At 38.3% G+C, this 27,152-nt stretch overlaps 1 pseudogene; it reads left to right on the top strand.

Moving 5' to 3' along the window:
* Positions 1 to 1,219: 1,219 nt before the first annotated feature.
* Positions 1,220 to 16,793, top strand: LOC128049537 (UDP-glucuronosyltransferase 2B11-like; annotated as a pseudogene).
* Positions 16,794 to 27,152: the final 10,359 nt, after the last annotated feature.

Genomic DNA, 27,152 nt, shown 5'->3' with positions numbered 1-27,152 from the left:
GTTGGTGAAGTAGAAAGACCCTGGACTTATCTCCTCCCATGGACACACCAAAATACAACTACTCACAAAGCAATTATCTTTGAAAACAACCTGAAGACTAGCAGAAAAGACTTTCCACACCAACAGATATAAAGAAGGAGCCACAACAAGTAGGAGGAGCAGAGGTACAATCTAACTGGGACCCAAAACCTGAGGTTGGCCACCTACAAACAGGAGGAATATCACATGTCCTCCTCCAGGAGATAGTGGTTTCATCCCCCACATCAAGCTCCCTATTTTGGTAAGATATACCCCCAGAATGTCTGGCTTTGAAAAAAAAGGGTGGCTTACATTCAAGAAAACAGGAGACTCTGTAAACAGAGACTGTTCTCAAAGGGTGTACACAAAATCTCACTTAGTTTGAGTGCCAGCAAAGTCAGTAGTTTGAAAGACACCTGGGTAAGAACCACTTGCTGATCTTGGAGCATCTCCTGGAGAGGCAGTGTGCAGCTGGGACTACACCTGGGGGTGTGACTCTGGTGGTAGCCATTTTGGGATCTCCTTCCACCATTTTGACATCAACCCTGGCTAACACCATTTTAGAATCCTCCCTCTAATCTATTAGCACCAGAAGCTTGCCTGCTAATGGATGCATGGCAATCACACAATGCTGGTTTCTCACTGGAAGATGGAATCCTGAGTTAGTTTAAAAAAATGTTTAAAATATCAGAATGTTATTGAAAATGCACAAATATCATGAAAGTGATACAAATCTAATGCTATACAGTTGAAAACAAGAAGATCACTTAGAATGCAATATTCATCACATATGTAAATAATTACAGAAGGAAATTGACTTAGAATTAAAATCTATTAGTGAACCTGTAACGTGTGATATCAGTTAATCTTTAATAGTACATAAAACTAGAAAGGTTCAAAGGTGCCAAGGGAAGAGGTTATTATGAGCTATATAAGTTTCTCACTTACATGTGTTTTTCCCTCTCTTTTTTCTCTATATATGTTTGTTCAAATTGTAAAACACTGGCATTATTTGTTCACCTTGGCCTACACAGCACAGAAGCTTTATTGCTGTATCATCTAAGAAAAATGGATATATATTCACAAATTTCCATATATTCCTTTTTTTATCTTCCACTACAGGAAGACCCCCTACACTCTGTGAATTAATGAGAAAACTGATTTTTGGTTGATAATAAGCTCTTGAGATTTTTAATTTCCCCAACCATCCTTACCAAATTTGATTTTGTTGGAAGATTTCACTGAAAACTTGCCAAACCCCTGCATAAGGTAAAATTTTGATCTTGAAGGGAGTTTTCCATTCCCAGTCCAAATATTGTCTTATTGAACTAACATGGGCTATATATAAAATTTATTCACACCATTCCTTCACTTACTGTGTGTTTCATGTTTCATTATTACTGAATATTCTGGATTATATAACAGTCATAAAAATATGAGAGAAGTGCAAGATTATGTGGAAATAGCCACTATGATAAAGTTTCCAACACATGAGAAACATTATTTTTTCAACAAATGTATATTCTTTGTCTGCTAGGTGCCAGATTCTATACTCTGTACTGAAGAAGGAGGGGTGAAAGGGAGAGACACAGTGGTAGTCCTTGGGGATCTTACAGACTGGTCAGCCAGAAAAAATATGAATGTTAAACAATCACATATAATAAAGTACAAATCAAAACATACTTTAGATTGAGGTGATGTGGGAGTGATCTCTAATACTTTATTAAAGTAAATTGCAGTGAAATATCTAAAAGAATCAAATTCTGATAATGCCATTAAAATTGGAAATATATGAGAGTATTCAAAGACTATATAACTGAGAAATTGAACTGAACTGAACTGATGGAATCTGGTGCTTTAATATATGGTACTATCATAGGTAGGAAATATACAAAAAGCAAATTCTGCCATAGTATCTTTCCTATAAAATATGGATGCATGAGAATAAAGGAAGAAAAGTATGGTCTACTTTATAGACCATAACCACTGAGAATAAAAATAATCTGCCAGATACATAAAGGCCTTGGGCTTCCCAGGTGGCACTAGAGGTAAAGAACTTCAGGTTTAACCCCTGGGCGTGAAGATCCCTTGGAAAAGGGCATGGGAACCCACTCCAGCATATTTGCCTGGAGAATCCCAAGAACAGAGGAATCTGGCAAATTACAGTCCATAGGGTCCCAAAGAGTGGACACTTAAAAAACGACTTAGATCGCATGTACATGAAGTCCTTCAGTTCAGTTCAGTTCAGTCGCTCAGTCGTGTCCAATTCTTTGCAACCCCATGAATCGCAGCACGCCAGGCCTCCCTGTCCATCACCAACTCCCGGAGTTCACTCAGACTCACGTCCATTGAGTCCGTGATGCCATCCATCCTCTGTCTTCCCCTTCTCCTCCTGCCCACAATCCCTCCCAGCATCAGAGTCTTTTCCAATGAGTCAACTGTTCACATCAGGTGGCCAAAGTACTGGAGTTTCAGCTTTAGCATCATTCCTTCCAAAGAAACCCCAGGGTTGATCTCCTTCAGAATGGACTGGTTGGATCTCCTTGCAGTCCAAGGGACTCTCAAGAGTCTTCTCCAACACCACATTTCAAAAGCATCAATTCTTCGGCGCTCAGCTTTCTTCACAGTCCAACTCTCACATCCATACATGACCACTGGAGAAACCAGAGCCTTGACTAGACGAACCTTAGTCGGCAAAGTAATGTCTCTGCTTTTGAATATGCTCTCTAGGGTGGTCATAACTTTTCTTCCAAGGAGTAAGAGTCTTTTAATTTCATGGCTGCAGTCACCATCTGCAGTGATTTTGGAGCCCCCCAAAATAAACTCTGCCACTGTTTCCCCTGTTTCCCCATCTATTTCCCATGAAGTGATGGGACTGGATGCCATGATCTTCGTTTTCTGAATGTTGAGCTTTAGGCCAACTTTATTTTTTCCCCTTTAAATTTTATTTCTACTTTACTTTACCATATTTTATTGGTTTTGCCATACAATGACATGAATCCACCACGGGTGTACATTCATTCCCAAACATGAACCCCCCTCCCACCTCCCTCCCCATAACATCTCTCTGGGTCATCACCGTGCACCAGCCCCAAGCATGCTGTATCCTGCATCGGACATAGACTGGCGATTCATTTCTTATATAACAGTATACATTTTTCACTCTCCTTACACACTGCCAAAACATAGTGCTTCATAAATATTGGCTACTATGACTTCCTTTTTTTAGTGAACTTTTGGCCAAAGAAATTTGTCTCTGAAATCAAAAAAAGAAGAAAATATTAAAATAGTATTTGAACTTTTAAGCAGTGTCACCAGTATCTAGACTGGAGGGATTCCTTTTGGGGTGTGTGTGTGTGTGTATTGGCAAACTCATACTTTTTTCCAAAAACTTCGTGAATGCACTTCAGTATCTTTTCTGATCTTATCTGAGGTGAAAGAACTTCACAACACAAAACAGACCAGAAATCATTGCATCCTGATAATATAATTCATGAAAATAAGCCTCTCTCAGGAATTGGTGCTAGTGGTAAAGTACTGGCCTGCCATTGCTGGAGAGGTAAGAGTCACAGATTGGATCCCTGGATCGGGAAGATCCCCTGGAAGAGGGCATAGCAAACAATTCCAGTATTCTTGCCTGGAGAATCCCATGGACAGAGAAACTTGGCAGGCTATAGTCCATAGGTGTGCAAAGAGTTGGAATTTAGTAAAGTTACTTAGTACTCATGACACAATGCTTAATTTCACTAGGTATAGTTCTATTTCAATCATGTAAACTGCCTGATTTCTTTAGTACCACCGTTGGTAAAGAATCTGCCTGCAATGGAGGAGACTCAGATTCCACTCCTGGGTAGGGACGACCCCCTGGAGAAGGAAATGGCAAACCATTCCAGTATTCTTGCCTGGAGAGCTCCGTGGACAGAGGAGCCAGGCAGGCTACAGTTCATGGGGTTGAAAAGAGTCAGATGTGACTGAGAGACTAACTTTCAACTTTCAAGCTGCCTGATCTCACTAACCAGGCTTGGAAACAAATATAGTAAGGTAAATACCAAGGAGAAAGTGACTGGTTTAGTATTAACCTGCACAATGTTGTTGTTGTTGCTCGGTTGTCCAGTCATGTCTGACTCTTTTTGACCCCATGAACTGCAGCATGCTTGGCTTCTCTACCCTTCACCATCTCCCGGAGCTTGCTCAAACTCATGTCCATTGAGGCAGTAATGCCATCCAAACATCTCGTCCTCTGTCGTCCGCTTCCCCACTGCCTTCAATCTTTCCCATATCAGGGTTTTTTCCTAGGAGTCAGTTCTTCACACCAGGTGGCCAAAGTATTGGAATTTCAGCTTCAGCATCAGTCCTTCCAATGAATATTCAGGAATGATTTCCTTTAAGATGGACTGATTGGATCTCCTTGCAGCCCAAGGGGCCCTCAAGAGTCTCCTCCAACACCACAGTTTAAAAGTATCAATTCATCTGCACTCTGCATTCTTTATAGTCCAATTCTCACATTCATACATGACTACTATGGAAAGCTATGGAAAAACCATAGCTTCGACTAGATGGACCTTTGTCAGCAATTTCTCTGCTTTTTAATATGCTGTCTAGATTGGTCATAGCTTTTCTTCTAAGGAGCAAGTGTCTTTTAATATTGTGGCTGCAGTCTCCATCTACAGTGATTGCCCAAGGAAATAAAGTCTCTCACTGTTTCCATTATTTCCCTATCTATTTGTCATGAAGTGATGGGACCAGATGCATGATCAGTTTTATGAATGCTGAGTTTCAAGAAAGCATCAAATCTTTGATGCCCAGGATTCTTTATGGTCCAGTGATAAAGTAACCACGTGCCAATGCCAGAGCTACAGGAGATGTGGGCTCAATTCCTGAGTCAGGAGATCTGCTGGAGTTTTTCAGTAGCTCAGTCATATCTGACTGTTCGCCACCCCATGGACTGCCACATGCCATCCTTATCTGTCCTTTATCATTTCCCGGAGCTTGCTAAAAGTTATGTCCATTGAGATGGTGATGCCATCCAAGCATCTTATCCTCTGTCATCCCCTTCTCCTCCTGCCATCAATCTTTCCTAGCATCAGGTCTTTTCTAATGAGTCAGTTCTTTGCATTAGGTGGCCAAAGTAGTGGACCTTCAGCTTCAGCATCAGTCCTTCCAATGAACATTCAAGGCTGATTTCCTGTAGGATTGACTGGTTTAATCTCCTTGTTATCCAAGGGACTCTCAAGAGTCTTCTCCAAGACCAAGTTCAAAATCTGCACTATAGGATCCACATTTAAAAATGTAAATGAAAGTTTTCTGTAACTTAATGTCATAAACCATAGTTAGTCTTAGATAGCTTGATCAGATGTTTTACCCAATAAGTCACACTCTCATGGCATAAAATCCACCAAAAATAAATAGCTTATAGGCAAAATCTGTCACATTCACTGTATATCATAGCATCAGTATCCTTAAAATATCTCGGCCAAGATCAGAAATAAAATCAAATTTATACTCAACATTTAAACATCCTATATAAAAATAATGATAAGATATAATATTGAAATTTCATTAAGTTTTGAATAAAAATAGGGAAAATAAGCTATGGGAAGTTTTGAAAAGCTATTTTCTTAAAATAGATGAAATTAATGTAGCATACCCAGTATTATCAGAGCATGAGATAGGAAGAAAAAAGAAAGAAACTTTCAAGAAAAGAAAAAATACTTTCAGCAGTCTTTGTCTCTTTCAGACAATTACTATAATATAAGAAGTTTAATAGATCAGAGTCTTAGCTGAGGCTTAAATTTAGGGAATTGTGGGTATTGAGAATTTGAAACACCAATAAATAAATAATAAATCATGGTTAATAAATTGAGAGTTCTTATTTAATTATATAGAGATGATTTAATAAGAATGCTTTTCTTCTTTTACCAAAGCAATTATATATAACCTTTAATCTGTTCATATTATCATGAAAAAGGGAAAAGTGAAAGTATTAGTCACTCAGTTGTGTACAACTCTTTGCCATCCCATGGACTAAAGCCCACCAGGCCCCTCTGCCCATGGAATTCTTCAGGTAAGAATATGGGAGTGGGTTGCCTTTCCCTTTTCCAGGGGATCTTCCTTACCCAGGAATTGAACCTGGGTCTCCTGCCTTGAAGGTGGATTCTTTACCATCTGAGCCACTAGGGAAGCACCATTACTCTTATATTATCATAGGTAGCATTATAATCAGGAAAGTCTATATATCAGAAGACCTGTCCTGAAAATTGCTAAGAAGAAAAGTAGATCAATTCAGTAACAAATACATTGGACAGAGAATAACATACAAATTCATGAAGCTGAGCTACAGACTTTTTCATTTTATTTGAGGAATTCTGTTAGGCATTCAGGTCCTTTTAAATGCCTGTCTTTTGTCAACTTCTCCAAAACAAACCAAGACAGAAAAAGAAAAAGAAAAGAAAAATTTTGATCTTGCTAGGCTAGGATTATTTAACTTATTATAAGAAACAGGAACAGCACTTTGACAGAGTTTCATCAATTTTCAGTAAAAGGAAATCAGAGAAAGGTTATCTAAGGTTGAGTTCTGGTTGGTGATATTAAGGAGGACTTTGTAATGTAAGGAACAGGTTGGAATTTAGCATAGTTGAAGGCATAACTTTTGATTTCCGGGCACAGTGAGGTCTTGAATCTTGTCCTGGTGAGCACGCCATATGTTTTAATAAGCATACTATTTTACTTGTGTGCTTGTATAATCCTGTCATCCTGGGACAAGTTACTAAGCCATTGTTTCTGGATCTTAGCAATATTTAACAGAGAATGAGAAAAAAATTCCTGGCCCTGCTATTGTTTGAGACATGGAATAAAAATTACATTATCTTCAAAACTCACTTAAGAAAATCAAACCTGTGTTGTCACAATATGAAATGTTCTTCCCTGGAGACTTTCACTTTAGTGACATCCCTTGTTGGTAAGTGATAATAAATCACCATACTTGTTAGTAGTCAATGACAATACATTGGTTAAAGAAAATGAATTGCATATCACACATCTCTTTCTAAAGTGTTTTAATAGTTATCTATGAGTTATAGTTATATATAGTTATAGTCATATTAGAAGATGATGCTATTTTAACAATTCTCTCTCTTTAGAAATGTATGTATTCAAGTTCTTCAAACAAACTAAAGAAAGAATGAACAAAACAAAAAACCCTCTCTCTGCTGATTCCCCTTCATAATACAATGAATTATTTATTTTCAGGAACTCAAAGAGTTTGTCCAAAGCTCTGGAGAAGATGGCTTTGTAGTACTGATTTTGGGGTCAGTGGTTCAACACCTTCCAGAAGAAAAGGCTAATACGATTGCATCGACCCTTGCCCAGATTCCAATTACCTTTGTACTGAACAGCTACTTGAATGAATCTCTTTATTTTTTTTTCCCCTTTTTTACAGGTATACATGTATTCCCCATCCTGAACCCCCCTCCTTCCTCCCTTCCCGTACCATCCCTCTGGGTCGTCTCAGTGCACCAGCCCCAAGCATCCAGTCTCATGTATGCCAGACAGCAAAAGAGACACAATGTATAGAACAGTGTTTTGGACTCTGTGGGAGAGGGAGAGGGTGGGATGATTTGGGAGAATGGCATTGAAACACGTATAATATCATATATGAAACAAATCCCCAGTCCAGGTTAGATGCATGATACTGAATGAATCTCTTTAAAGTATGGAGCGGGTCCATTAGAATGCTTTTTGCAAAGGGGAGAGAAACAGAGAATATCATAACATGGTTAGATCAAAATGAATTGGTATATCTGTTTTTTCTTTGGAAGTTGAATTTTAAAATGGAACAAGGGGGACGTATGTGCTTAAATGTTCCAATTCAAGTTTTACTTTGATCTGAAAGACATTTCTATCTTAGAGATTATCTTTGAGATTCTAGTGCTATTAAGTTAATAGTAAGAACACAAAAACATCCAAAAAAGCCCCACAAATCACAATGTTTCCCAGAGGACTTCCTGGGGGGGACTGTGGGAGTTCTGAGCAGCTGAGAGGTATCCTATTGCAGTTCACTTGGTAACTCCACTCAATATTTGATATTTAAAATAGAATTTTGAAAAATACTGAGTTGGAGCATAAAGATTCAAATCCTTCCTCCTACTCCTGCTCCCTCTTTTCCCAAGATGAAAAGAGCATGTGTCTTAAAATCATTCGTTGAGGAAAAGAGCAAGAGAGAAGCCTGGGATCTAGGTTTTTTTCCTGTTAAAGCAGAAAAAGATGACAGGAAGGGGCATGGGCTCCAACTTTAAGGTCTTTTATGAAAGTGAAGTGAAGTCGTTCAGTCGTGTCCAACTCTTTGCGACCCAATGGACTGTAGCCTACCAGTCTCCTCTGTTCATGGGATTTTCCAGGCAGTAGTACTGGAGTGGATTGCCATTTCCTTCTCCAGGAGATCTTCCCAACCCAGGGATTGAATCTGGGTCTCCCACATTGTAAGCAGATGTCTGAGCCACCAGGGAAGTCTTAAGGTCTCTTAGTCCTGGCCATTAGCAGCTTGACCTAATCAACATATTATTCTGACTGACTGGATTAACAACTACTTTCTCAGAGGTGAGGAGGAAGAGAAGAGGCAAAAACTGGGAAGCATGGAAGAGTCAGTGTTAGCAGAGAAAAAATTAGAGACAAGTGCTTCCTGCTAAAGTCCTATCATTATTTTTATGGCAGTATAAATCCATCAGTACTCGTTTACTAGCTGTGAACTACTTGCCCTAAACTAACCCAAACAACCCTTACTATTTTCATCTTTGAGAACCTGGATTCATGTTGACAGCCTTGACAAGTAATATACAGTTATGTGCCTTAAACACAAAAAAACATTACTCCACTAATCTAGGATTTGGGGGTATTTCATTCCATTGTGAAATGAGAATTTCAGCATCAGTGATTTCTTTGGGGTAGACATAGCATCGCTGATACATTCTAAATTAGTATTTTTCTATTGTAAAAAATGCAATTAGATCTCTTAATAGCACAAACTTCTAAATTGCTTATTTCAGTTTATAATAATCAATGAAAATTAATGTGGCACTCTCTTTTTAAAAAAAAAAATTATTGTTTTTATTATTCTGCAATTCCTAGCTTTGTATAAAATATGTGCATGGATATTTCCACTATTAATACCTTTAGAGAAAAAAAATGAAATACTGTCTTAGAAATTTTACACTTCAAAGATTATAGGAAGTGATTTTCCAATATGCAGTGTAAAATAATTTATATTCTCTCTACTAGTTGAAGAAATTTTATCTCATTATACCACATAGAAGAAAGCATAATAAAGCTCCCAAAATAAAATAGAAAGATACACATTTCCATCAAAATGCTTCATGGAGAAAGTAAACATAAGCAAATATTCACCAATTTCTCTCTGAAACTGCTGAGCAAGCAAAGTATTTTCTAGAGTCAAACCTGTGGTTATATAAGATAGTCACATGAAATGAAGTTGCAGAAATTTCAGTCAGCTTTTTGTATACACTACAGTTCTGGTTGATTCTTGAATGCTTTTAACTATTAAATTCCATTATTTACAAGCTAATTTCCCTCAAGTCTTTAAAACTAGTCATAGCATGTTGTAGTAAACAAAATGATAAGTTGATCAACAGGGTCCCAGATTTTTACTGCTTTGATTTTTTTGAACTATTATTTAACATTATTTAACATTCCTGAGAAGAAATGCCCACATCTGTTCATTGAAAGAAGTGGGGCAAAATGACTTCTTACGAGATTTTAACTTCTAAAATGCTCTGAGACTGTAATCTTCTTCGTGGAGTTGAGTCTTTTCTTAGTCTTATAGGTTGTGTGGAGATTCAGTGGGAAGAAACCAGATACATTGGGAAACAACACTCAAGCTTTTTAAGTGGATCCAACAGAATTATCTTCTTGGTAAAAAGATGGCAAAAAAATACTAAGTTCTAATTAAATCTCAAGGACAATAGTGGAACAGAAAGGTAAAACATCAACACTTGATGATAATTATCTGTCATTTATAAACTTCCGATAGCTTTTTGATTGGTGTTCTTGTCTCCCCACTCTTCTATCTCAGCTTTACTACTATTGTAGTGCTTTTATCTAAGATTATATGGGAAGTTCAGTTCAGTTCAGTCACTCAGTCGTGTCCGACTCTTTCAGACCCCATGGTCTGCAGCATGTCAGGCCTCCCCCTCTATCACCAACTCCTGGAGTTTATTCAAACTCATGTGCATTGAGTTGGTGATGCCATCCAACCATCTCATCCTCTCTCATCCCCTTCTCCTCCCACCTTCAATCTTTCCCAGCATCAATGTCTTTTCAAATGAATCAGTTCTACACATCAGGTGGCCAAAGTATTGGAGTTTCCGCTTCAGCATCAGTCCTTCCAATGAATATTCAGGACTGATTTCCTTTAGGATGGACAGGTTAGATCTCCTTGCAGTCCAATGGACTCTCAAGAGTCTTCTCCAACACCACAATTTAAAAGCATCAATTCTTCAGTGTTCAGCTTTCTTTATAGTAAACATCCATACTTTCCCTCTAACTCACATTGCCTAAAAATAAAAGTGCAGCTAATAGAAGATGACTTTGTAAACAGCACATCCATCATTTTTCCTCTATTGCCAAATGCCCTCTGAGATTCTCCATACATTATCAGAACGAATCATTCCCTCTATTTTTAAGAAACAATGTTTCTTCATCTCCCTGATTTTGAACATGGTCTTCTTCAAATCAAGAATCAGTCCACACTTGTCCTCTGGACAAAGCAACTCTGCACTAACATCCCCTCTAATGTATAGCTTTCCCTCATTTCCTCAGACAGACTTCCTTTGAAAATTCACAAAAGTTTGCATGATCCCATGAGCATAGCAATCCTCAGCAGAAAGTATTGCCTTCTTTATTGACTTATACTGTCAATTTCTATTTCTAACCATGGGACTCAGAATTTATTGTTCTCATTGAAATCTTTCTTTAGTTCAGTTCAGTTCAGTCACTCATTCATGTCCGACTCTTTGCGACCCCATGAATCACAGCACACCAGGCCTCCCTGTCCATCACCATCTCCTGGAGGTCACTCAGACTCACGTCCATCGAGTCCATGATGCCATCCAGCCATCTCATCCTCGGTCGTCCCCTTCTCCTCCTGCCCCCAATCCCTCCCAGAATCAGAGTCTTTTCCAATGAGTCAACTCTTCGCATGAGGTGGTCAAAGTACTGGAGCTTCAGCTTTAGCATCATTCCTTCCAAAGAAATCCCAGGGCTGATCTCCTTCAGAATGGACTGGTTGGATCTCCTTGCAGGCCAAGGGACTCTCAAGAGGCTTCTCCAACACCACAGCTCAAAAGCATCAATTCTTTGGCGCTCAGCCTTCTTCACAGTCCAATTTCTCACATCCATACATGACCACAGGAAAAACCATAGCCTTGACTAGATGGACCTTAGTCGGCAAAGTAATGTCTCTGCTTTTGAATATACTATCTAGATTGGTCATAACTTTTCTTCCCAGGAGTAAGCGTCTTTAATTTCATGGCTGCAGTCACCATCTGCAGTGATTTTGGAGCCCAAAAAAATAGTCTGACCCTGTTTCCATTGTTTCCCCATCTATTTCCCATGAAGTGATGGGACGGGATGCCATGACTTCGTTTTCTGAATGTTGAGCTTTAAGCCAACATTTTCACTCTCCTCTTTCACTTTCATCAAGAGGCTCTTTAGTTCCTCTTCACTTTCTGCCATAAGGGTGGTGTCATCTGCATATTTGAAGTTATTGATATTTCTCCCGGCAATCTTGATTCCAGCTTGTGTTTCTTCCAGTCCAGCATTTCTCATGATGTACTCTGCATATAAGTTAAATAAGCAGGGTGACAATATACAGCCTTGATGTACTCCTTTTCCTATTTGGAACCAGTCTGTTGTTCCATGTCCAGTTCTAACTGATGCTTCCTGACCTGCATGCAGATTTCTCAAAAGGCAGGTTAAGTGGTCTGGTATTCCCATCTCTTTCAGAATTTTCCACAGAATCTTTCTTAGGTCACCCAAAAACCAAAGCTTTTATCACTCATGGTTGTGGCAATGGCATCTCTGAGCCATTTATCATACGATTCCCGTGGTGGGACTCCCTATGTTTGTTGACCAACCGAATAATACTGCTCACATGGAGGCCAAGGAAACAGCTATTAGACTTGAACACAATGTCAAGTACAGACTTGCTCAGTGCACTGAAGACTGTCATTTATGACCCTTCGTGAGTATTAGCATTTCTTTAACTTGGTAGTATCTATAGATCAATAAGTTCTCTTTTCAACAGTAATATAAATTATTTCCCTTATTGAGGCTAATTTTAAAATACTTAAAATTATATAACCAATCTGAATTTCACTTTTACATTCAACCAGTTGTTTCAAAGTTGCTTTTTAATCCTATCGATTTTAGTGAGTAACTACTGCTGTTCAGATGCTAAGTTGTATCCGACTCTGTGATCTCATAGACTATAGCCCACCATGCTCCTCTGTCCATGGGATTCCCCAGGCAAGAATACTGGAGTGGGGCACCATTTCCTTCTCTAAAAGAGAAACTAATCAGTTCAATAATTTTCCATGCAAAAAAAAAGAAAAGAAATCTGAACTCTATAGAGCTTATTGTAACAAGCATGCATTTTTTAAAGTGTGACAGAATCTATACAAGGGTTCCCTGATGGGTCAGTGGTAAAGAATCTGCCTGCAGTGCAGGAGAGACAGGAGACATGGATTTGATCCCTGGGTTGGGAAGATCCCCTGGAGGAGGAAATGGCAACCCACTCCAGTACTCTAGTCTGAAAAATCCCACAGGTGGAAGGGCCTGGTAGGCTACAGTCACAAAGAGTTAAGACACAACTGAGCGACTGAGCATACAAAGCCCATCCATAGAAGACTGAAAAATAAGAAAGATATTATTTCAATTCAATGCTTAAAATTTCTGAAACTCTATAAATACTAAGAATTAGTAATCTTCCTGTCTCGATAGGTTTTCTTATTCTGAACATTTTATTTAAATAGCATCATACAATATGTGGTCATTTACAACTGACTTCTTTTTCTAAGGAAAAAGTTTTCAGTTAGATCTATATTGCAGCATGTACCAGTACGTTTTGTTATTGAATAATATTTTATAGTATATCCATACCATACCACATCTATTGATATATTCATAAATTGATGGACATGTCTGTTTTTTTCACTTTTGTCTATAATGAAAAGAACCTATAAACACTGTTATACATGTTTGTGTGAACACAGGTTTTTATTGCACTGGGTCACAGCATAATTTTATATTTATAAGAAACTACCAAATTCTTTTCCAAAGTGGTCACATCATTCTACATTTTCACCAACAGTGTATGAGAATTCTAATCCTTCATATCATTGCCAACACATGTTATTATCTATTATAATTTTTAATATAGGCATGGTAATGAATATGATCACTCTTTGGTCTTGATTTACGTTTTCCTTATGTTTACTAATGCTGAGAATATTTTCATATTTTATTGGCCATTTGTATCATTTTAGAGACACGTCTTTTCCAATCCCTTATCCACTTTTTAATTTGGTTGTCTTTTTTATTATTGAGCTATTAAAACTCTCATGTGTCATATACACAAGTGTCTTTTCAGATATATGGTTCGTAAATATACTCTCCATCAGTAAGTCATTTTTCTCTTGCCAGCGTCCTCTGAAACACAATATTTTATGAAATTTAATAGAATACGTTTTTAATAATTAAATATTTCCGAACTTTATTGAATCTGTTAAAACTGTTAAAATTTCCCACAGAGGAAACTCCCAGCTCGGATGCCTTCATCAGTAAATATTTCCAAATAATTAAGAAAAGAAGTACTATCGATCTTCCACAAACTCTTCTAGATAATTCAAACATATTACCACTTTCCAGGTCATTTTATGAGGCCATAATCCCTAATATCATAAACAGATAAGGATATTACAGGAAAACAAAAATTTTTAACACAATTCCTTCCATAAATAAAACACAAAAGAACTAAATGCCATATAAAAAATACAGAACACCTTGATCAAAATGGACTTATTCCAGGATTGAAAGTGTGTTTGTTTACATGTACAAAAATGAGTCATATAATTCAATAAATTGTCAACATAAAAGAAAAAAATATTATGACCAGTCCAATGATTAAATAATTGATAAGTCAACATCCATTCATGATATCAAAAGAAATATTTTGCAAAATAAATAGAAATTTCCTCAATCTTACAATAGATATATTAAAATACCTATATAAAGATTACACTTCTTGGCAAAATATATACAGCTTTATCCCCTTCATTAGTAATCAAGAAAATATAAATTAAACTTCATTTTTACTTCATCATAAAAGCTAAAATTTGAGAATTATCACAACCAAGCATTGACAAGAATGTGGAGAAATAGGAACCTTTCCATACTGCTGATGAGAACACAAATTAATAAACCACTTCAGAAAACTGTTTAATAATATTAAAGAGAATTCAATGGCACCCCACTCCAGTACTCTTGCCTGGAAAATCCCATGGATGGAGGAGCCTGGTAGGCTGTAGTCCATGGGGTCGCTAAGAGTCGGACACGACTAAACGACTTCGCTTTCACTTTTCACTTTTATACCTTGCAGAAGGAAATGACAACACATTCCAGTTTTTTTGCCTGGAGAATCCCAGGGACGGGGGAGCCTGGTGGGCTTCCGTCTGTGGGGTCACACACAGTCGGACACGACTGAAGCGACTTAGCAGTAGCAATATTAAAGAGACCTAAGCATGCATGTTTAGCAATTCCACTCTTAGATATATAACTAATAAAGATGTATAAATATATAAACCAAAATACGTATATCAGAATAATTACACCCCCATGACCAAAAAGCTGTTAGCAATCCAAATGCCCAACGATCAAAGAATGAATAAATAATTGGTGGTACTGTCAAACAAGGGAATACTATACAACAGTGGAATCAACCAACATCTACACAAGTCAGACACAAATAACTACATACTATGTGATTCCAATATGTACACAAGTTAAATCATTGTATGGTGTTAGAGGTCAGGCTAGTACTTAATCTGGGGAAGAGAAAAGCGACTGGAAGCTTCCACCAGGAAGGAATGCCTATCAGGAGTATATAATACCCTACAGCCTGATCTGGGTAGGAGTTATGTTTGTGTTTCACTTGGTGAAAATTTTCTAGCTTATTTTAGTTTTTAGTTGTTTACTTGGAATTTGTGCAGTTTTCATACACGCTTCATACTTAAAGGTTTATTTTAGAAAATATAACAAATTTTAAAACGTCTACAGAGTAAATAACAAAATAAACAAGTGAAGAAACAAACAAAAACAATGGAAGAATTGCCATTGACTACTATCTTAATGTGATCAAGAAAAGCCACTCTGCACTCTGAACGTAATACTGAGACAAAGACTTCAATAAAGAGCTTGAAACAAGCTCCAGGGTGTGTGGGGAAGAATATTCCAGAAGGACAAAAGGGACTGCAAGTTCAAAGGTGCTAATATGAGAGAACATTTGCAACATCAAGAAACAGCTAGAAGGCCAATGTGCCTACAACAGAGTGCCTGAACAACGTGATCAAGGAAGGGATTACCACGGGTCTGAGCATGTAAGTTACTATGGACCAGAGAACAGATTTGGGTTTTATTCTAAATGTGATAAGAAGCCAAACAGAAATTTTGAGTAGAGAGATGTAATAACCTAATAGGTATCTCCAAAAAATAATTTTGTCCACTGGTAGAAAATAGATAGTGGAATGGAGAAGAGTCAAAGCACCTGGACTGGTTAGGAGTCATTTCATTTTTATTAAACTATTACTCTGTTCTATTATACTTCCACAAGAACATCATCCTGAACTCTCCTTTCCACTGTCCAACTTACAGTGTTTGGAATGGCTCTTATCAATTCCTATGGTAGAAAAGATTGATGTTTCCCACCTGACCTTCCATTTTCATTTTTTAAATAACTGTCAATCATAAAATTTCAATTTAAAAGTTAAACTTTCAATGAGGACCCAACTAAAAATAGACTACTACTTCTGTAATTGTAGCTTCCCTTGTGGCTCAGCTGGTAAAGAATCTGTCTGCAATTCTGGAGACCTGGGTTTGATCTCTGGGTTGGGGAAGATCCCCTGGAGAAGGGAAAGGCTACTCACTTCAGTTTTCTGGCCTGGAGAATTCCATGGACTATACAGTCCATGGGGTCACAAACAACTGGACAGGACTGAGCTACATTCACTTTCACTTTTCTGTAATTGTATGATATTTACTTTGAAGAATTTGCATGACTCTTTTTGAAAACCATCTATGCCATTGGTATGCTTAGGTAAAGTAGCTTTCTTTCAATGTTAGTATCTTTGTACTTCTTCTTTAGATAGAAAGAAAATTCTATGAAGCTATCCAGAATTCACCATGATCAGCCTGTAAAGCCCCTGGACCAAGCAGTCTTCTGGACTGAGTTTGCCATCTACTACAAAGGAACCAAGCACCTGCTGCCAGCCGCCTACTACCTCACCTGGTACTAGTACCACTCACTGGACATGATTGGGTTCCTATTGGTTTGTGTGGCAACTGTTGTATTTGTTATCACAATGTTCTGTCTGTTTTGTTGCTGGAAGTTTTCTAAAACAGGAAAGAAGGAGAAAAGGGAATATCTGTATCTGAGAACTGGAGCAAGTTTACTCCATAGATGGAACTCGTCCAGCAAGAAGGAGTTATGATAAGGATCCTATCCTCTTGTGACAAAATGACTTTTCTCAATTCAGCACCTCAGAGTAAAGTTTATTTTCAAGGGATTTTCTGTTTATGAGTTGAAATATGTCATGCCAAGAGAAAAGCTCGTGAAAAATAAACATGAAACTATATGGGTCTATATTGAAATTTATTTTTTTAATTCAAAAATTATAATGAAAAGAAACCTTTGAACATAATAGTTTTTTACATGTTGTGTATAGACAGAAGAGATCCAACCAGTCCCTCCTAAAGGAGATCAGTCCTGGGTGTTCATTAGAAGGACTGATACTGAAGCTGAAACTCCAATACTTTGGCCACCTGATGAGAAGAGCTGACTCATTGGAAAACACCCTGATGCTGGGAAAGATTGAAGGAGGAGTAGAAGGGGACGACAGAGGATGAGATGGTTGGATGGCATCATCAACCCGATGGACATGGATTTGGGTGGACTCCGGGGATTGGTGATGGACAGGGAGGCCTGGCGTGCTATGTGGTTCATGGGGTCAGGAAAGAGTCGGACAACACTGAGTGACTGAACTGAACTGATAGACACAAGAACAATGAGAAGTCTATTTATAATACCTATATTACTTTGCAGATATTCAGAGTATTTTATCCTTACTTTGGTGCAGAATATTGTAGCCTTATTTTGCTACGGAAACTGTTCAATAATTGAAATTGTGTTTAAAAATTCACAATGTTGTTTCATTTGTAAGACCTTTAAAACTTCTTGGTTATTACTGTGCATCTAGCCTCAGCATCACTTCTTATCTAAAACCATGGCAAGCCATTTGCCTTCATCCAGTTTAACTCATTTCCCAGTGGAATATTGGTGTAATTAGAAATATAGCAGCTGATACCTGCCTCCTATTTTGTGGTTGTTTAGTTGCTAACTCTTGTCCAAAATCTTTTGGGACCCCATGGACTATAGCCAGTCAGATTCTTCTGTCCATGGAATTTTCCAGGCAAGAATACTGGAGTGAGTTGACATTTCCTACTCCAGGGGATCTTCCCAATCCAGGGGTTGAACCAGTGTCTCCTGCGTTGTGGACAGATTCTTTACCACTGTGCCACCTAGGAAGCCCAGTAGGTTTAACTATTCTTCCTCAAATCTATCCTGCAACACAAGCAACCTAAAAAGGATCGGTAGTCATTGTGCAGTGAGAACTACTACAAATCTCCAACAAAAAGTCAAACAGTAAAATACAGAAATAAATAAAAAATATGAACAAGAAATTGACAGAAGTGAAATGGCCAATGACCTATGAAAAATGACAAAGGCTATTCATGCTTTTAGAAATGCAAATTAAGTCAATTAGTTATTTTCCTACAAGCAATTTGTGGAACAAATATTCTAGTAGAACTACTTCTCTGGAAATGGACATATGTTTTTCTTCTTTTGCTGTTTTTTTATTGAAATATATTTGCTTTACAATGTTGTTAGTTTCTGCTCTACAATATCACAAATCAACTATATGTATACATATATCCCCTCTCTTATGAGCCTTCCTCCCATCCCCTCACTCCACCACTCTAGATCCCACCCTCTAAGATCACCAAGTTTAGCTCCCTGTGTTTAGAGCAGTTTTCTGCCCCTATCTAGTTTACACATGGTAGTGTATATATGGGCTTCCCAGTTGACACAGGGGTAGAGAATCTGCCTGCCAATGCAGGAGATGCAGATTCGATCTCTGGCTTGGGAAGACCTCTGGAGTAGCAAATGACAATCCATTCCAGTATTCCTGCCTGGAAAATCCCATGGACAGAGGAGCCTGGTGGGCTACAGTCCATGGAGTCACAAAGACGGGCATGTTGAGGGACTGAGCACACATGCGCAGTGTAAACATGTCAGTGCTACTCTCTGAACTCACCCCCTTTCTTCTTCCCCATCTGTATGTCTGTTCTCTATGTCTGCACCTCTATTCCTTCCCTGCAAGTAGGTTCATCAGGACCATTTTTCTAGATTCCATAAATAAGCAGTAATATATGATGTTTTTACAACTCTGTATCTAGTTATCTGTCAGGCAGAAAAACTTGCATATGGTCATCATCATATTCTGAATACTTCCACTAGCACCTGAATGGCTGTCAGTGAACAAACCAACAACATAAGTATGTATGAGTGATATGGTCACTAGAGTAAACAGGTAGATTATAGGAAATATTGTTGAGTGCTCTCCATGTCACATTACTAAATAAAGAACAAGTTCTAGGAATTACACAGCCTAAGCATGACACTCTCCTTTGGAAATAAAATTAAATATATGCAAATTTATGTAACCACAGAGGAAATGATCTTACAGAACATACCTAATTTCCAATGATGGGAACTTAAATTTTTATTCTCTAAATTTCATTATTTGATATTCACAATTATATTTTCATTTATTAATTATGTGACTTTAAAAATAATTGGTGAAATCAACATATTAATTCATGATATTAAGTCCTAAGATTTTAATATCATGCTATCAATGTATTAATTTCATTCAAGACTTGAAATGACTAGAAATTTGGGTATAATATCAACATCAAATTAAGGCCTGTTTTAGGACACCTATTTTATGTTTTAAGTATTATAAATAGATATATTACCACATTGTATTTACAATGTCAAAATCTTAACTCACAAAAATTTCATTGCTGTGGTTTAAGCATTCATATTTAAATGAATTTTTCAATAGCTTAGAGACTTCTACTGGCATACATCTATACTTAGATTTGTAGTGTTTTTGAGACATAACTACAAGTACTATGACAGCTCTCTCACTGAGTAATTTCCTCTCTCTTAAACTTTAGTTAAATCTGGTTGCTGTCTCACAAATGTTTCAGCTTAACTTTCATGGCACAGTTATGAAATACAACACATTCTGTCTCCATTTTTCTTTCTGTCCCTGTCTTAATGTCTATGTCTGTTTATCTTTCTCTCTCTTTCTCAACTCTCTATCTCCCTACTCACCATATCCAAAGTTTTCATTAAAATGACCATTTGGTGAAGAGAGACATAGATATACCTAAGAAGTCCCAGTAGTTCCAGGCTTCCACCAGTTTGACTCATCCCAAATCAATCACCTGGTATGTCATTCAGATGATTACAACCCATCATTAGAAGACTGTAACCATCTCAGACACCATGTAAAATAATCACCTAGCCAAGCCCAGCCAACACCCACAACTATGAGAGATAAAGTGATTATTGTTGTTCTAAACCAAAAGACGCTTACTCCTTGGAAGAAAAGTTATGACCAACCTAGATAGCATATTCAAAAGCAGAAACATTACTTTGCCGACTAAGGTCCATCTAGTCAAGGCTATGGTTTTTCCTGTGGTCATGTATGGATGCGAGAGTTGGACTGTGAAGAAAGCTGAGCACCAAAGAATTGATGCTTTTGAAATGTGGTGTTGGAGAAGGCTCTCGAGAGTCCCTTGGCCTGCAAGGAGATCCAACCAGTCCATTCTGAAGGAGATCAGCCCTGGGATTTCTTTGGAAGGAATGATGCTAAAGCTGAAACTCCAGTACTTTGGCCACCTCATGCGAAGAGTTGACTCATTGGAAACGACTCTGATGCTGGGAGGGATTGGGGGCAGGAGGAGAAGGGGACGACAGAGGATGAGATGGCTGGATGGCATCATGGACTCGATGGACGTGAGTCTGAGTGAACTCCGGGAGTTGGAGATGGACAGGGAGGCCTGGACACGACTGAGCAACTGAACTGAACTGAACTGAACTGAAGCCAGTATATTTAAGGGCAAATTATATGCACTAACACATAACAGGAAAAACAATTACACTTTTGTCATAATATTACAATTAAAATGTAACTGAAAATGTTACATTTTGAAAATAACTATAACCCAGAAAGGGGAGCCACCATACCATAATGATTTGGAGGTTTCAACTGGAACACAGATAGCCAAAATTTAAGTCCCTGCAAAATTTCTACAGTTATGTGGGGTTCAGTTCAGTTCAGTTCAGTTCAGTCGCTCAGTCGTGTCCAACTCTTTGCGACCCCATGAATTGCAGCACACCAGGCCTCCTTGTCCATCACCAATTCCCGGAGTTCACGTCCATCGAGTCAGTGATGCCATCCAGCCATCACATCCTCTGTCGCCCCTATCTCCTCCTCCCCCCAATCCCTCCCAGCATGAGTTTTCCAGTGAGTCAACTCTTCGCATGAGGTGGGCAAAGTACTGGAGTTTCATATGTAGGGTTGGGCAAGTTAATCAATGACATTATTTCAGCTGTTCAGTGAAATACTGATTACGTAGTGGTATTAACTGAGCTTCCCAGTTGGCGCAGTGGCAAAGAATCCACCTGCCCGTGGAGGAAATGCAGGTTTTATCCCTGAGTCAGGAAGATCCCCTGGAGAAGGAAATGGCAACCCACTCTATTTCTTTGCCTGGGAAATTCCATGGACAGAAGAGCCTGGTGGGCTACAGTCCATGAGGTCCTAGAGAGTTGGACATAACAGCACTATGCACACAATTGGTATTAACTACCTCATGAGGTTGATGAAAGACTGAATGTGCTAACATTGTTAAGCAGTAAAAATAATTGCTGTATAGAGTAAAATGCAATTTGTATTAACTATTATCATGTAAATGCATCAGAAAATTGCCACAATAATTTTAGTCTTCACATTTACTTGATGTATTTTTAAATATAATGTGTTTCAAATATAGATTAAAAAAATAACAACATTTCCTATTAAAGATGTTGGAATTAAATTTATGGTACAGGATTGGATTAAGATGGTGGAGTAGGAGGACAGTGAGATCACTACCCCCATAAACATATCAAAAATACATCTTCATGTACAACAGTTCACACAGGAAACTACTTGGAAACTGGAAAAACTCTTTAACAACCAATGATATAATACAGATTTCCATGTAACTGGGTAAGATGGATAAAAACATAGGTTTGGGACTTCTGCCCCTGGAACGGATCTGAAAGGAAGAGAACATTTAGAGAGACAGACCCTCACCCTGGGGATTAAGTAAGTGGAGCCACAGAGTGTACATCCCAGTCCTGACGTCTTATGCAGAGGAGACAAGCCCTTTTGGCTGCTGAGACAGATAGAAGGGCTAGAGAAGCTTAGAATCTGTTCTCAAAGAGTGCACGTGTGCTGGCTTGCCAACAAACAGGGTAGGGAAGCTTTGTGCTGATAGTTGCTGCCTCACTGCACTCCCAATCCTAGCTGGTATATGTCGATTATAAATATATATGCACCTAACATCAGAGATCAAAACACACGAAGCAAAAGATCTTGAAGGAGAAGAGACTTCCCATATGCCTAGTGGTTAGCAGTTTGACTGCCAGTACAGAGGACACCAGTTCACACCCTGGTCAGGGAAGATCCTACATGCCACGGAGCAACTAAGCCCGTGCTCCACAACTACTGACCCTGCACTCTAGAGTCCGCAAGGTGCACTGCTGAAGCCCAAGCACTCCAGAGGTCATGCTCCGCAACAAGAGAGGTTACCACAATGAGAAGCCTGCACACCACAACCAGAGAGTAGCCTCTGCTCACCGCAACTAAAGAAAGACCCAGTGCAGCCAAAAGGAAATAAATAAATAAATTTGGGGCTTCTCTAGTGGTTCATATGGTAAAGAATCTGCCTGCAGTGCGGGAAACTCGGGTTTGATCCCTGGGTGCATAAGATCCCCTGGAGAAGGGAATGGATCCCACTCCCGTATTCTTGCCTGGAGAATTCCATGGTCAGAGGAGCCTGGAGAACTACAGTCCATGGGGTTACACAGAGTCAGACATGACTGAGTGACTAACACACATACCCACACACAAGAGAATGCAAAACATAACAAAAATTTACAACTGTGATTTCTTAGAAATGTCACCAATAGTTTCCTTGCTTTTGTATTTGTTTTTCTGATTTCTATTTCATTTATTTCACTCCGATATTTAATATTTTCTTCCTTATATTAACATATTCTCTTTTTTCTAACTCCTCATATTGCAGGTTAGGCTATTTGAGATTTTTTTCTATGTGCATTTATTACCATAAACTTGTATCATATTACTGCTTGTTGTATCTCATACATTTTGGCCTTTTTTTGTTTCCATTTTCATTTGTTTCAAGATATTTCTTATTATTTATTTCCTTTTTTATTTCTTCTTTGACTCATTCATTGTTCAAGGGGGCATTGTTTAATTTACACTTAAATTTTCCAGTGTTTCTTCTCTTTTTTTTGTTTTCTAGTTTCACATCATTCATAATTTCCATTATTTTCTTATTGATTCTCTGCCTGGATGATTTCTCTGTTGTTGAAAGTGGGATACTGACGTCTCTTATTATTATTGCATTGCTATTTTTCCCTTCAGACCTGTGACTTCTTTTTTTTTTCTATATTCAGGTGCTTCTATACTGGGTGCATATATTAACAGTAGTAACACACTTCATAAAATTGATCCTTTTACCATTACATAATGGCCTTCTTTGTCTCATGTTAGAGTTCTTGACTTAAAACCTACTTAGTCTGATACAAGTTACCCCTACTTTCTTTTGGTTTCCCTTTCCCTTTGCATGGATATCTTTATTCATAATTTCATTTTTAGTCTATGAATATCCTTAAAACCTAAATGAGTCTCTTATAAGCAGCATATAGTCAGATCTTGATTTGTCTTTTTATTTTGACCTATTCAACCACTCAATAGCTTGTGATTGAACAATTTAGTCTACTTATACTAAAATAATTATTAACATATGTCATCATTTTGTGAATTGATTTCAGATTCTTTTATAATTTCTTTTCTTTCTCTCTTGCTGTTTTACTTTGTAAACTGATGTTTTGGGAGTAGTGTGCTTTTATTCTTTTATGACTTGTGTAGTTACTGTGTTGCTGCTTTGTTATTACCAAGAAGATTTCATAATATGTCTTAACAGTAAAACATTCTAGTTTAAACTCAAATCTTAACATCTATTCCATGAAAAAATTCTACATATTAACTGGCCCCCTGCACATTTTATGTTATTAATGTCTCACTTAAAATATTTTTGTACTGTGCATTCATTAGTAAAATATTGCAGATACAGATACTTCAACACATTTTTTTAAAATCTATATGGTAGAGTTTACCATTGCAGTATTACAGCATTCTATGTTACACTATGCATTTAACCTTTACCAGTAAGTTTTATGTTGTCATATGTTTTCATGGTACTAATTAATGTCTTTTTGTTTCAGCTTGAAGAACCTCATTTAGCATTTCTTCTAAGGCAGGTCTAATGGCAGTGAATTCCTTCAGCTTTTGTTTGTCTGGGGAAGTCTTTATCTGTCATTTCTGAAGGATGACTTGGTGAACAAGGGATTCTTGGTTGACAGTATTCTCTTTGAGTACTTTAAGTACAACATATACTTCCTTCTGGCCTGAAAGGTTCTACAGGGAAATATACTGATGATTTCATCAGTATTCCCTTGTATATGAGGAGTCTTTTTTTTTTCTTGATGCTTCTCAAATTCTATATTTTCTGAATTCTGAGTGCCTGGTTATAATGCTTTTTAATGAAGAGCTCTTTGGATTGAATCTGTTTGGGAATATTTGGACTTCATGTAATTAGACGTCCACAGCTTTCCACTGAATCAGGAAATTTCATCTGTTAACTATTTAAATTAATTTTCTGTCTGCACTTCTCCCTCTTCTCCTTCTGGGATTCCTATAATATGAATGCTCTTTCCTTGATAGTGTCCCAGAGTTTACACAGGTTTACTTTATTTTTTTTTTCATTATACTTGCTTTTTTCCCCATCTCTGGATAATATCAAGAGATCTGTTGCCAAATTTGAGTATTCTTCCTTCTATTAAATCTTGGTGACTCTACTGTTGAAGGTGCTCATTGGATTTTAATTTATTGCAATAATTTAAGGGTTAAAGTTAGAGATAGCAATTGTATTCTTAAATTCACTGTATTCTTCAGCTCTATAATTTCTGTTTAATTGGTTTTATAAGTCCTTTCTCATTTTTAAACTTTTTATTTGCTCATGCATTGTTTATCCTGATTTTATTGAATTGTCTGTGTCCTATAAAATGTCACATATCTTCCTTAAAACAATTGCTTTGAATTATTTTCTGGTAACTTGTAGATCTCCATTTCTTTAGGGTCTATTACTGGCAGTTTGTCACTGTGGTGATGTTCCTTGTTTTTCCACTTTTCTGATTGTTTATGATGATGTCTCTGTATTAGAGGTAACTTTTGCCTTCTCCAGTCTTTTTGAACTCACTTTGTTGGGGAAAGATTTTCACCTCAAGTTGGCTGTGAGGGTGCTAGATTAGTGGGATCTAATATCATTGTTCTCAGGATTGCATGACTACATAATTTCTCTGCATCTCCATCAGCATAGATCAATATCTGTGCAGACTGCATGAGTCTTCTGTGACCAAAGCTAGAGAGTTCTCACAGGTAGTGATAGTGTTCCTGCTGCTGCTAAGTCACTTCAGTCGTGTCCGACTCCGTGCGACCCCATAGATGCCAGCCCACCAGGCTCCCCCATCCCTGGGATTCTCCAAGCAAGAACACTGGATTGGGTTGCCATTTCCTTCCCCAATGCATGAAAGCAAAAAGTGAAAGTGAAGTCACTCAGTCGTGTCCGACCCTCAGCAACCCCATGGACTGCAGCCTACCAGGCTCCTCTGTCCATGGGATTTTCCAAGCAAGAGTACTGGAGTGGGGTGCCATTGCCTTCTCCATTGTTGGCTAGGACCATTGAGGTACTTGGTAATAAAGGCTTCTGAGGCCCTACTGTTCTCTTTGGCTGATGGAAGTTAGTTGTAACTGAGGAGATTCATATTGGCACTCAGAAAGGAAGTAGAGCCAAAGACCTTAAGTCAGGCTGACGTGGAACAACTGTATCACTTTGGCCCTGAGGTGCAACTGTACTGGCTGGGGCAGAAGTACCAGTCTCGTGGGTACAAGCACATATGATTCTCCCATGGGACTGGGTTCTATGTTTGTTGTTTGCTTCAGCAACACGGGGAGTAGGGAGAATGCAGCAGTGCTGCAAGCCCTGATACATATATGACAGAGTTCCACAGTAGCTTAGGCCCAGGAGTGCAGTGTCATATAGCAGCGCAGCCTTGGAATGATGAGTCAAAATTCCAACTCTGTCCTCAGGAGAAGTCACAGAGTAGTAGCATCATGGTCCCAGTGATGGCCTGTTAAAGCCACACGTCAGGACCCATGAGGTGGACTGTAGAGCGGCAGTGGTGTGTTCCCAGTTGTGGTGAGTCAAAGCACTGACCTAGCACACACTGTGAGGTGAAGTGTAGGAGCACTGTGGCCCAAACAATGCTAAAGTGAAGCTGAGATTTAGGACCCAGGAATAAGCTGTAGAACAGCAGCAGCTCAGCCTAAGTAATAACCAGTCAAAGCTACAACTAGGAATACAGAATCAGGTTCAGCAATAGTAGCATGGCTTTTGTTATGGCAAGACCAAGCAGTAACGTAGAAGCTGGGGGCAGAGCACACAGCAGCAGCTCTCACCCATACATGTCAGGGCACTGTGGTCACAATCAAAGAAGGTAAGGTGGGTATGAAGGTATCAGGTCCCCAAAGTCAGGTATCCCCACAGCGACTTGTCAAAATACAAGGAGGACACAGTAGCAAGGATGCTGGGCAGCTCTGTCAGCTGGAATCAGTGTTGGTAAAGACTGTAACTTCTCAGTAGCAAAGACTGCAAATGTCTATGATGGTGAGACTTGCCAGAGTTCTGTTCTCCTTTTCTCCATGAGATGAAATCCCTTTGAGAGAATCCTTGCTGGTGTCAAGCTCTGAACTGGAAGATACAGTCATCTAGTTAAAAAGCTTTCCCATGTTTTGCTACATGGCTAGCCTCAGTTTTTGCATTCTGCAAGGCTTCTGCTCTATTTTTGTTGTAGTCCAGAATTTAACCAGTGTAATTTAAATTGATTTCTACTTGTCCATTTATTGTTTTTGTGGGGGGTACAGGTATTTGGAACTCCTAACCTTCCAACTTGTGGATGTCATCTTATCTACTTCAGTGTCAAGAAGACTGCAGACATAAGGTCCACTCACATGCTATTGATTTTACAGTAGTCTATACATTTCTCTCTTACATGTTAATAACATAGTTGACTTGCATGCGCAAGATCATTGACTTTTATATCAGTGATAATACTGACAAAACAATATTAAACACTTTATTATCATGAAATGTTCTACACTTCGCCCTTTCAATTAATTTCCACAGGGGCTGACTACTCATAAAATTTAGTTATTTGAAATGTAGGAGTTAAATTTTAACTTCCTGATTGATTTCTCCTTAGATATAAGCACGAACAATACTGATTAAGTACTCTATATGAGCAA

This window comes from Budorcas taxicolor, chromosome 6 (genome assembly GCF_023091745.1).
Source record: "Budorcas taxicolor isolate Tak-1 chromosome 6, Takin1.1, whole genome shotgun sequence".
Classification (NCBI taxonomy): Eukaryota; Metazoa; Chordata; class Mammalia; order Artiodactyla; family Bovidae; genus Budorcas; species Budorcas taxicolor.
This window is presented reverse-complemented; position numbering and strand designations above follow the sequence as displayed.